The sequence below is a fragment of the Opisthorchis viverrini genome (assembly GCF_000715545.1).
Source record: "Opisthorchis viverrini unplaced genomic scaffold opera_v5_33, whole genome shotgun sequence".
Taxonomy (NCBI): Eukaryota; Metazoa; Platyhelminthes; class Trematoda; order Opisthorchiida; family Opisthorchiidae; genus Opisthorchis; species Opisthorchis viverrini.
This window is the reverse complement of record NW_008751689.1, coordinates 654,606-668,338: the sequence shown is the minus strand read 5'-3', so window position 1 is coordinate 668,338 and position 13,733 is coordinate 654,606.

Here is a 13,733-nt window from a genome sequence, read left to right as displayed (position 1 = left end):
AGACGCGTAGATGTCACTCACGCGACCAAATTCAAATGAACATCTAGAAACCCTAAAAACTAGGTTATGACTGACCACAGCCGATCATACGCAAGATGTGCTAAAACAGGCGAAAATTTGAACGCTCCTAAGCTTGCTTCCAGCCCTAACAAGATATGTTTCTTTCGGAACTCGATATGGAAGCATAAATTCAGTTGAAAGTTTGAAGCACTTCTCGAGGCGTTTCCGCCTACAGAGCGGTAGTCTCCTTGTTCACAACAGCAGTATTGATACCTTGACGGAACACAACGCTCAGAAAGCTGCCGAAAACTCTCCTGCAGCTCAGTACCTCACTGAAGCCAACGACAAATCAACTTGAGTCTCTCATCAAAACTAAAGAAATTCGCAAATAACTATCTTCCTCTAGTTATGCGGAATTTGATATTTAATTAGAACATATGGTTGATGGAGACTCGAAGATTATACTTGCCTGATGAAAATGGATCAGTATTCCGAGTGGAATGTGAAGCAGTCTTTGTGTAAAGCATTAGCTTGAAGACTATCACAGACTAGGGGTTCACTGGGGCCTCTCCTTGGGAAAATTGTGATTAACAAATGAGTGTGTATTTCGTTAACAGTCTTGGATTTCAGCCCATTGGATTTGCATGGCCACACTTTTTAGCACATCTTGCTGTGTTGACTGTGCACACACAAACTAATGATAACTAGGCTTTTTCATAAAGGAAACTACTCGCAAGGTTGCTGAAAGCTTTTCGACAGCCCACGACCGGTTTAGCCCTAATTGGGGCTCGTCAGGTAGGCACAGTCCTCAACCTTATGTTCTACTTGAATCCAAATTGCACAAAATTAGCGAAGTAAACTCATTTGCAAATCAACTTGGTCGTGGAATGTCGAAGTGTTTTCAGCAACTTTGTTAGTAGTTTCACTTATGAAAATATACTACGATATCTCGAACATCGTGCTAACTAAATCATGAGGTGGCCTGTGTGCAGCACATTCAGTTGGAGGACATCATAAAAAACGAGAGATTCAATTGAGTCTCCCGTGAAAACCAAATTGATTTGCAAATGAGTGTATTACTCGCAAACTGGGCTCAGTTCTTTAGGATCATGTATTCGCTATTCGATAGATCCTGAAACAATGACACTACTTCTAGCAACCAACAGTAGTCGTCTTTGTTGACCCAAAAGCTGCCTTTGACTTCGTTGACCGTCGAACACTATGTCAGCGTCTATGAAACAACGGTGTCCTCCATAAATTATTGGTCTTTTTAAGGAGGCCGTAAGCCGATCTCCGTGAAAGTCGGTGGTAAGTGCATTTTGAGTTCGCCGCTTCCAATGGCGTCAGATAAAGCTGTTCTCTTCTCTCTTTCCTCCCCAACTTTATCATGGACATGTAAAACAACTCGGTGCTCGTTCGCGCGCTGACTTTATCCACTCGGGGTCAAATCTGCTGCAAGAGCGCGAGCGCAGCACTACATTCGGCGGCTGGTAAAAATTGTCCTTGACTTCTTTCTGTGCGTAGTTTTATCGAGTAGTTTGATCATCGTTCTCTGTCGAATCCGATTCCGAATCCCAGCCTTTCATAACATTTTGTGCAATCTTATTGAGGGTTTCAGGCAACAGACGTCTCCAATACGACGCAAAGCTGAATTGGAACTTGATATTCTTTGAATTGTTTTTGTTGGTATGATAGAACATGCAACCACCACTAGCACCCCAAGGTTTCGTTCCCCTTGTACCAACCAGTTTGCTCTAGTATATTTTAGTAGTGATTTCTCGTTGACTTGTGTTGGTCCCATTATAAGCATGCACCCTGTCGGTTAATTGTCAAGTTCCTCAAGAAGGTGTTAGACAAGTATTTTTGCCATTTCTGACCAGGAAAGCCGCTTCGGATGCAAAACTCTCAGGAGCATGCGCTTACCGAATCGCTGATCGTTTGAAGGTCCATTCTCTCAAACTTTTTATCATCTTACTCAGGAAAAACAATCCCCTCAAGCTTTTCGTAAAACTTCTTTGAACCTGACAGCCAGGCGGATAGGCTTAACCAGAAGCCCATTCTGTTGTCTGTATCGCCATTCTGGAAACTGGGTTTATTTATTACTTGACTGAAAGCTAATATTGATCCACAGTACAACCATAAGGCAGAATGACGCCAGTGGAAACATCCATATTCACGCTACTCAAGCAGTTTGACTGAGGTTAGGTATACATGCTCTTTCCAGCACGCATGAACGTTTTCTACCGATACAGAAGCACACAATTGCTGTCCATTGCTGCCGTTACTCGGGATCAATAATACATCGATCTAGCCTTTGGTTATTTCTGTAGCTTCCAAGAGTTCACGTCTCTGCTTTGCCCAGGATTCAATTCATTTCTTGTTTTTTTCTGTATAAAATAGCCTCCCAGGTAAACATTCCTCATACATCACGGACACCTGAGTCCCATTCAGGTTTACCGGGATAATACAGGTCGACTGTTTTGATTAAACAGCGATGTCCCAGTGACTTCCCTCCTACAAGCCTGAAAGTAGAGCATTTGAGTCTCATCCCAGTGGTTCAGTTCACATGGCTACAGCAGAAGCTGGACTAAGGGCCCAGTCCTTGCAGTTATAATGGTGTAATTGTGACAATACAAATATCCATCTTTAGTTAGCGCCGGTGGAAACTTATATGACCCAGCGGCCAGATGGCGTTTCGAGGTGAGGTCATTTCTCACAAGGATATACTGAGAATGCATCAAAGCTAGCTCAAGTTCCACGTGTCAAATGAAAGGCATAGGTATAAAAGCCGATGGTTCCGAGGAAAGGGTCTTGTCCGGCGTTATAGATGCTATTTTCTGTTACCTTTTGGATCTCATTATAACTTTTGGTTAGCTCAACAAAAAGGGTGCTCTAGAATCCGTTTGGCGGATTAACTGGAACATATTTCATCAGTCTTTTACTACATCTTAATGGGTTTTTCTAATTTCCGTGAGGTTATTATTATGATCAAGAAAACCTTAGCGCGTGTGTTGAAAAAGATCTGAATATGGCTTGAATATCACATCTGTTACCAGTGTCACCATCTCATTTCTTAGTTTCGATTTCTCAGTAACATGACACAGGTATTCCACCTATCATGGTTTTGTGGCTAACAAGAGTGTACGAGACACTACCCTTCCGCAGAACCCGTCTTCTGATATCGTTATTCTGCATGCTGTATACCAGTTTGTAGCCCTTATGCAACTCGCTCGCGCCTTGAAACTATCCGAAATGGTACATCATTGCAAAACCAGTGCTCATTTGGTGTAATTAGTTATACTAGTAATCAACCACAAGGTGAAATGAGTAAACTATTCTGGCGCCCATTTGAAATCATTCACTCGAAAACACGACGGATCGTACCACTTGACAACTTCACAAGATCGAATATCGCTAAATGCTTCGTAGCAGTACAAAACGTCTATTCTCGTCCACCTATTGACTATTGTCCATTAGGCAAGCGCAGAATCGACTGAATCATTTCCAGCCTATAAACTACACGTCCTGGCTTGCGCACTAGCCTACACAGTTGTGCTGTGCCAACTGATTGTTCGCCTAAATGTATGCCGTCCGGCAAATCACAGTATGCTAGCGCAGACGGCTTTCATCTATTTATCGATCTCATGTGGCATACAAATTACGAACGAAACAGCTGCACTAGGCTCCACCAGTGCAGTTCAGCACATAGGGTTTAAGCCATTTGGCTGGTTTACAAACGGTCATGTTTTGTGTGAGAAATTCGGATATGAATGGGGGCAGTGTGTTGACATTTTGTGCATAGTTCCGTGAGAACCGTCCGTTTGCAGCCGCTGCGTTCCAGCATGTATAGTTTCGCTAGTGACACAGCCACGGATAACTGACATAACATGCCTTCAAAATTGAATGACTGCATGACTGACGACCAAAACGTGCAGGAATCTATAGTGCTATAAATGAACTAACTAAATAAACTACAATTAACTGAAAGTCTTTATTGTAAGCTTATATCGGCGACCCTATATCTCAGTGAGTACTTCGAAGGGTCACAGCGAGATATTAGGTTTAGTGAGTTGGTTGGTATCTGTCGCTATGGTTATCACTCAAGGACTTGTCCATTGTAGCTTCTATGATGTTTCTCCTACCTCCCTTCTGTTTAACAATAAAAAAACAGAGCAAAAATAGCACATAAACATTAGTTGTGTGGCTAATTCGGAGGCTTGTCAGGCGAAACCAGCAAGAGGGTTTGCTTGCTCTCCGTCTCCACATTTCTCCTCTGGTAAATCATATTTCTTGCTTTGTTCACCGACTTATGGACAATATGAACCCAGCTGGTTTGTTTCTGAGGAAGTTCCCAAGTACTATTTTATAATATATACCACATATATATTATATATTGTCTGAAAAAGTGCCAAAGTGTCATTTCTACACTAATAAGCCTTGGGAGGGTTTCGCTGAATGAATTCCACCGAGCAACCCTGAATCGTTGACCACCGATCTAACCTTTGGCATATTTTTACCCCTTAAAGAAATAATTCTGTCTTTTCTAACCAACTGAGGAACTATGCTGAAGTTTCCTCACATGAACAACGTTATCACACTGCTCAGTCGTCAGTTGAAAGGTACTCAACACAGCATCCACAAGGACTCCTTTCCGTCTGGACGCCCGAGGAATTCTGGTGTATGTTATGAACTGTGCGGTTCCGCATTCTTAGGTCACCGCAACAATTCCCTCAGTTTCTGGGATTCCTGTGAACAAGCCACTATATTGTACAATTAGTTAAAATGAAGTCCGCACATTTTCAGTACTTCACTGTTTTTCCTGGCGAGAAAATATCCGCGTTCTCGTTTTCGTATTCGGTGAAGGACAAAAGAAGAAGCGATTTCTTCTTGAGTTTCATTCGAATAACGTGGTACATTCCTCATAGAGAACACGCTTCACGACTAGTTTGAACCAGACGTTCAAATGGTAGAAATATTTCAAAATATCCGGGTGTTTTGACTATTCTTGGAACCTTCTGGCCACACTAGTTAACTTACTATTTACACCACTCTCATTCGAACGGTCCTCCTGGTGTCCTGGCACACTTATCCTTGCATATTACTGGACCTGAGTTTCGCTGTTGTTCACCAGCAGTGCACGTTCTTGACCGTGTCTGGGTTTTAAAATTCCTCCCTGAGGTTTAGACCCACCATAATAATTGTACCAGAACAGGATGAGAACGAATCGGACGAAAGTGATGAGGGTGTAAAATCTACAAATCCCGCTACGTGTGGTAGTCACAAAACCACTATCCAACTTGGTCTGTAGTTCCCTCTGAAGGCATTCTGTTTCACAAGGTATTCCACGTTCGAACTAGGATCTTAGGACTGCAATACGGGGTTGCATCTGCACACGCCTCAGCTGTGGTTGTGTCAGATACAGTCAGTTCACCCAGGTAAGGGTTGAAAGTCCATTATTGACTCAACTTGTCCGTAGATGAACAAAATTATGAGCAGATGATTGTGTGGAACACAAGGTCCGTTGATCACCCCTCCCAAGAAGTAACACTGCCACTGAGACTATACTGTCGCATTCCACAAAGGTGCCTCCCGGTGAATAGATAAAACCGAATGTTATCTGGTTAGCTGCATAAGGCGAGGGTACCGGTTGATTATGTTCGGCCCTTTCAAGAATAAATGTATTTATTATGGAAATATTTTGGCATTTTGCGAAAGGAAAGCTTTTCTGTTCCGAGTCTTGATCGATTTCTCTGTCTTCTCGCCACATGACAGCAAGTTGCTGTCTCAAACACTTTGGATAGTTACAGTGTATAGGCTGATGTAAGCTTCACTGCACCTACGAGTGAAATGTTATACCCCAAGTGTGGTAGACCAGTTTGTTGCAGTACTCAATGCTTATCTGAGTGGCGTGAGAGAGAAAAACGCCGTCCTACCGTTCAGGCGTGATTTGGATAGCGTTTTAGTATATGGCCCTTGCTGCCCACTATGTGGTCGTCCCCGAATCGTAGCTTTGAAAACGTTGGTCTCTCTATCTGCAGCACAGCGGCCCCTACGAATCTCACTCGGCTGTGGACTTCCGGATATCAAGTCGACACGCTGTTCTTCGTGACAAATTCTTATTTGGTTTACTGGTTCACAGTACGAGGCTGACATCTTCGGATTTACCAATCAGGGGCGGTCATGTGACCACCGAAATATGTCAATTTTCACTCAGCACCCCTCACTCACAGCCTGGAGAACTTCGCTGAAAGAAGTAGCGGGACCAACCACTCTATCTCGAACCTTTAATTCGCAGTTGCGGTAACAAAGCGGCAAAACAGAACCATGCCTAAGCCAAGGCCCATTTTAGAAGCCATTTATCTTTCACCTCCCCCCGAAAAAATGACTGAGACATTAGCTAGCAGGACCGACAAAAGGAAAAAATTAGCGATTGTGAGAACTTGCATCTTCATTTCGTCTTTTGATCGAATATCCGTTCGGATTATGATGATTCACAAGAAACTGCTCGCTATTTGTTTTGGGCATTTGGTCCGATCGTTTACTTTTTTCAAAGGCATCGTATGAAATTATTTTGCTCTGTCCAGCATACGTTAGTAAACTATGTACGCAGCACACTTTCGACTGGCTTTTAACTCTGTCTTTGCAGTTGTTGTAACATGAAAGTCAGATTCCTAAAAGCAACTACTGAATGTCCGAAATCTACTACTCTGCTAGATGCTGACCAGGCAGACAACTCCCCCTGAATATACGGCGCGTCACAGCCTCGTACCAAAACCAGACCGCGTGCCTCAGCATTTGACCAAGCTCAGACAGTGTCCCTCCAATAAGTAGTTTGAGACCGCCGTATTTTCGCACTCACACTCGTTTGTTCGGAATATAGCTGCTGTGCTCCCTTCTGTGAGTCTTTTTCGACACTGGGCACTGGAGAGGGCGAATTGGTAGATAAAACTAGAAAGTATCATGGGAAAATTGGGCCATTGTTGGTCATTTTCGAGGAGCACCAGTAATGTATTCACAACACCTGCTTTATAACTGTACTTCCAAAAACTTGCTGCATTCCGCTATTATAGCACAGCACCTTGGTTTGTTGGATTTTCTTTAATCACACTCCGGATCCCAAATGGGCAAAAAATGGATTGCAAATAACCTCAGTATATTTGTTCAAATGATTGGTCGTAACATTAGTGAATTTACGATCTACGATCACTATTAGAACTACGTAGACCCCTCGGCTTACGTGAGGATTTATATTAAACCTTGCATAGTTTTAGGGTGCTATGGCTTTCCTGCTCGAAGACGTCTTAGCACAATCTGCCAATCCTTTAAGAACACAGACTAACCAAAGACAAAACTTTTGGACCGTCAAATTAGCCACGATCTGTAGCTAAACGCACTAGAATTAGTACACAGGGAAAGGTTTGTAATCACTCATTGCCGTGTTAGGATGAGTTGACCGTGACCAGTGAATGTGAAGGCCAGCTTAGCGCTATTCAGATCATTCAAACTGCTAAGTTTGAGGCAGTGGCTTAAGTAGTAAGTACATCTTTCATCCTTATAGAGTGCACACCACCTTGGTGGTTCGATAGTGAGTCATCTGGTGGCTAGATGGCACTATAACTAGTTTGGTATAGATCGTCTTCATGTAAACGGATCGATATACATGTCAATACCATTGTGAATCTCACTAGCACCAGAATTAAACCAGCGAAGCGTTGCACAGGTAGAAGGGGTAGGTACTTATTAATCTGTCCTCAAGGTCATGGGTTCCAAGGTTGCCAAAAGTGCGGAACGGAAAATTGTTCAATTAACTTTACTCGAACAAGTCCCCTAATAACCGGTCAGCTAAATCTTTTCGACCTAAAACAAAATCAGCTTGTTGTCGAGATTTGAATCGATAGCCCGATCGAACAAAACGTTTGTACACCTGTTGCTTCGCTAAACGCTCCCAACCTGGCACGCTGGCACGTCACTTGGCAAGCCATAAATCTTAACCGACAAAACGTTCACACCGGTTGTTTTGCACGTTAACTGACAACGCCGTTGTGGTAATCGATAATTCGCTACGAAAGAAAGGCATGAAAGAGCGTTGTTTCGATTGAATTGACCAGAAACGTTGGACTTGAGCTTGATGCAGTAATAGTACGATGGAGCACCGAAAATCGATTGTTTAGACGGAGAATCGATCCTAAGGGAGACTTCATAGTCTTAATGAGGGACGGATCTAAAACTCACCGATACATTCATTCTTGTTTACTCTGTCATTCGGTCACTTCTGACCTACATCGACGTCGTTCCAACGCAGGTTGAATTGGCCAAAGTGAACCTAAGTCAAACATTCATACGCACCGAAAGCCTATGACTGCTGCTGCGAAAACCAAGCTTCACTCAGTGCGGTCAACTTCGTCTTTACTGTTGATTTCTTCGCGCCCACAACCATCGTCTACGAACTTTGTACGAACGTACAAATTACAACTAATTGAAGTTTGTCTGGCTATTGTTACCGTAGTACGTGTTCGACGACGAAGGGATACCGACAGATTCATTCCTATCCACCTATGAGTATTCAGTATTTGTTTTTCTGCTAATGTGTGGGCCTAAAAGCTTGGGAATGCATGCGTTCACTCCGCACCGATATTCGGACGACACAACAGAACGAATGAACAGTTTATAACTCTGGGTGTGTTATCCAAAAACCCAATGTTTCACTGTCGATCTGCACTTTAGACACGAGTTGGCGCTCTATTCAGCACATGTTTCCGGATGAAACCTATTGCATCCCCTGATATGTTTTAGGCCACTTGCAACTGCGATGTGGTTTACTCACTCTTGGATAAGGTAATATTTGCATAAGTTAACTCCTTAGAGAACGTTCTGTCTTGTGGGGTATTCTCTCTAAAGAGGATTCAGGAGGAACGAAGGCAAAGAGCAAAGCACATCATTCACGCGTGTTAAGGTTTCTATGTCAAACGGGATCATTGTGTGAACAATTCATAGGGGCCATACTTCATTTGTTTTCCTCTTCCAGTGAGGGCCCGAATAGCCCAGTAAACAACACTACCGGCTTGATTTTGGAAGAACCGGGTTCGAAATTCTCGTGAGGGTTACTTGATTGGCTGCGATCTCCCACAACACATCTCGCACATGTACACAGAAAACACGTAGAAGGTGCATTTTAATCAACATTCAAAGTCTTCGGACCTGGTTCACTTAGGTATCGCAAGGGTTTATTAAACCGATTATTCTCAGTAACTGAGAACCAGAACTACAGTGCGTTGTGTATATTAGGCTCGCCGCCCCCATTCTGCACCTTTTTCATTTCGACATCCCTTGAAACGAATCCGAAGATACGAAGTTCGGAATTTCAACAGGACACGCAAACCCAGTGATTGGGGTGTCTTATCTCTCTCCCATTGGGACATCTTCCAAATCCAGTCGAGATGGACACGATTGGTTGTTCGCTTTCAACTGGGATGGCAGACGGCATAAAATCCTGAATGAAAAAGAAACTACGATCCACTGATGAACGTACCTAGTGGAATCTACCACTGTACTTCTTCAGCCTCTCTTTTCTAAAGCTCCCACGCCAAAGGTTCTCAACTACTCACGCTCGATTTCTTGCTAATGCTGCCAGCTACTAACCTGGAATCTGGATTCCCGTCTACGTTTGAACAAAATTCCTTTGGGTTGCATATCACTGGTACACCGACAGGGCACCGTGGCTGAAAGGTGTGTCAGAAAAGCCTAAGTGTAGCAGCGCAAGTAGCTGGTTTTGATAACTGTGATACCCTGGTGGCAAATAAATCTCCAGTCAGAGTGGGCCGCCTTAAAATTCAGTCACGATATTACGCTCAAAAGCGATGAGGTAGGACCAGTTGTCAGGGATACACACTGGGAGTAAAGGCTATGGGCAAACTTTGTGGAACTGTAAATTGTAATGTCCTCATTGTCCAACAGGAGACGCGACCAAATGTCAAACGTGAGTCAGCGACTGCATCAATGAAATGCTGAGCAAAAGCAATTGGTACGGAAGCTCAAACTCAACTTGCCGATAACCAGAACAGAACTCTGATCGTGTACTGGTTGAAAATGACCTATTCTCCAACTTTCGAGTGATTCATTTTCCATCGAATCATTGTCAGTTATTTTCATTTTCCATGTTTATGAACGAACTCTTCTACTTACGACCTAGAGAAGCTTCACTGTGCAACGCAATTATTGTCAACCGGGCTCAGTCCTAGGCACCTACTGGATAGTTCAGTATTACAAACGTTTTGAGAGTCTGTCACTCATAGGTCGCCAAATTCAATGGCTCCATTGGCGTTGGAAGAATCCTAGATGTCAGTGCGGCCATAATTGAAATCATTGGATTCAAGAAAAAAAGCAGTCTAGACTGATTTCATGAAAGCGATGCACTTGGAAAAAACAAACGGCAGTTGCTCAGCTGTGGCATCTTTCCGGTGAATGGATGTCATGCAGCCCAAAGGAAGCATGATGGGGGTCAAGAAGCAAACGTGGTTTTCAATACACGGACCTTTTGACCGAGCCTTAACCACTGAGCTATCTCGAATTCATGTAGTTATACATTCCCTCATCACAGGGAACAACGTGCTATTATCATCAAGCGCCAGAAACTGTTGAACCACGTAGATCTACTGGCTTTGTATTGTGCGGACCAAACATAACATATGGACCTTCTATGTGGTGAAGGATGAACGCTGCATTGAAGAGCCAAAAGATCCAACCGTATACAGGACGACGACGTAACATGGGACTCTTGAAAGCACTTATAGGTATCAATAGACCGAAAATAAAATACCTTCAGGACATCCGGAACATCCTCACTGCACAACGGTTCGAATACATTTTGGCTATTCCGGAAGCAAATAAACAACCCAACCAAAATAGATTTGGACTACTTTGCAAATTGGCCTTAAGCCGCTGGATGTATGAAACTTTGAAATCCACCAAGGAAAGCTAGACTTCGAAGGTCAGAAGTCGGATAGACTGACGGAGGAAACGAGCTACCTGCCGAAGTGCTCGAAAGGGAGAAGACCAAAACTGTAATGCGAGACACCGAAGACGTCTCACACGGACGCCACAATTATATCACTTTTGGAAGGAAGCCGACAGAAAATGAACTATCGAGGAACTAGTTATTCTGCACTGCAGACAAAATCTTGGAACGCAACCTGATCAACTGGCAGCGAAACATCAGTGTCAACACTGAATGTTGCTACCTCTGATGCGACCGGGTGAACTCTGAAGTCCTAGATGAAAATATCCGTGAGGATACTGTGGGTTACCACGAGGAGAGTGTGTTTTACCTCATCTTAACGGCGCACCAGCTGCAGAAGGATGCCATAACGACCCAACCTTTATAATCCTAGTTCATGGACTTCACTGAAGTACCCGATTCACTTGACAGGGAAGCATTGTGGACTGTTCTCCAAAAGCTCAGCTTTCCCAGAAAACATTGAGTAATCCATTCACTCAATGAAAGCGCCAGAACGCATCTAAGGAACCGCATTTTTCGGGGATGAGGCAAGGTTCAGTTTTAGCTCCGACTTCATTCAGTCTGTGCTGATCTGTACAGAAGCGTTTCGTTATCCAGGCAGCGTTCCGATCTAATGAAAATAAGGAGTCACCTCTTAAACTCAAAGGGCTTCATGGTCAAAATGATCCCTGCGTCTTACTAGCATAGTGGGACGCGAAACTGAAGTGAACAGCTAGTCTCCATCTCGGTAGAGTTTAGCTTCGGTCTAAATAAAAATGTCTCCAAAACGCTCCTTTTATCGATTTGTCCCAGATTCCGCTAGCTAGGCAGCAGCGTCTGCAAACTCGAAAATCGATATTGAACCAAATTTTCAGGTTGCCAGAGCAAGAGCTGCATTCAGTTGTTTGTGTAAACGCGTTTGGAGCAACCGGAATGCTGCAATACACCGAGCTGCCTTCACTACTGTATGACAACGAAAAATGGATGCTACGCCAGCGATGAATTCACTCGCAATGCCCGCGGAAGATATTTCGGAATCAATGCCCCGAACAACAAGGTCCTCGAACTGAGAGCCCCTTGGTGCACAACCACCCAAACTGGGTGGATCACGTTAGACGGAGGACCGACTTGAGGTCAACTGAAGAGGAGAAAGTGGATTTGAGGGCAGAAGAAATTCTTCCATCGCGACGTCAGATTCAGACTTTGATGGAGACCTGAGGAACCGCCGTCTACCCAGGCTTGATGAGCTTCGAGCCGCAACGTATCTTAGTGCTCGAAAGCAGGCGCGTTCTTTGGGACGGCCATACGATGCTGGGGGGGGGTGCACGTGCTGGACTACAATCGGACTCACGAGTCACCAGCGTACTCACTGCAAGCCACCGTTGAAGTGAATCTTCTGCTCCCATTTGTAGTCAACACCGATTCGACTCAAATGTCATACCAAGAAACCATAGTACAGGCAACCTCCGACGACTGGTTTGCCGCCTGACTATCCATTCGCATCCGTAATAATACGGTAATAGCCGTGCCCCAGAGATTATTTGTTTCAGAGGGGTTGGTAGCTTGGCTGAAACACCAAGGAACCGACGAAAGGAGCCGGGGAATTCATCTCCATAATCAGAAATGGCAACACACCGGTGGTCAAAATTGGTGCTTAATTGCCATAAAGCTGACGGCCTCAGAAGAAGGTAAAACGGGGAGGAGCCTTGTTGCACAAATTCCCATTTCGCCAGAAACACGATCAATAGCAAGGTACCTACACCTCACAAAGACATTAGAACAGATGCACGAGTGTCGGGTCAGGACACCACCAGAGTATTTTGCGAAACCCATCCAACACAAGTCAGCACACAACAGCGGACTAGTGTAAGCCAAGCAGTCCTGATGGGAGCGAGTGCTCTGGTGGACATCGAAAGCTCAGGAGATGGAGGCTTTTGCTACCGGAAACAGCCGCGCCCCATATAAACTGATACGATCGACTAGCCCTAGGGAAACAAGTCAGCGAAACGATAAATGAAAAAGGCAGCTAATTAATTTGCTCAAAAAGACGTCGACTGGAAAGACCGTCTCAACATTTCGAAGTCTAACTGGCCTCCTGCAACACAGCCTCTGGAAATAGTGCAAAAAGGCGAATAGAAATGTAAGTCTTAATCGCCCATTAGGAGAAAATAAACAACATCCACACTGAAACGTGAGAATGACACCAGGACCAGGCGGTCTTTATCCAGTCCCCCTAAAACAAGGCAGAGAACCCCCGGTGTGGAGTGAAGAGAGACCGCTCGCATGTGTAGCAGATGTCCATCAGTCTAACCTGACAAGTTCCACGTGTTGTTAAAGCGAAAATGAATCACATCCTACGACCCGCTTAGACTATTTTACTAGGGACAAGTTGCAAGCACTTCACGCTTTTATCGCTACGGGGACTCTGGTGGTCGAATATTCGAAATGCCTGAGGTAAACTGGTCAGAAGAGTAGTCTCTTGTAACACCGCTCTCAAGAACGTTTTGCGTGAAGTCAAAAACGAGCGCATTGACTATGATGAGAACTGTAACAATGGACCTTTTGCACAGTTGAACATAAAAACTAGCTCAGTAATACAGAAAGCTCAATAGCTTCATTCTTAATCAAGAGACGGTTTCCCGAAATCACGGCATCGTGCAATCCTCCGATGGCATATTCAAAGAACTTTCCTGCCAGATTGTCCACTGTAACCTGATACAGTAATTCGTGTGACGCGGAC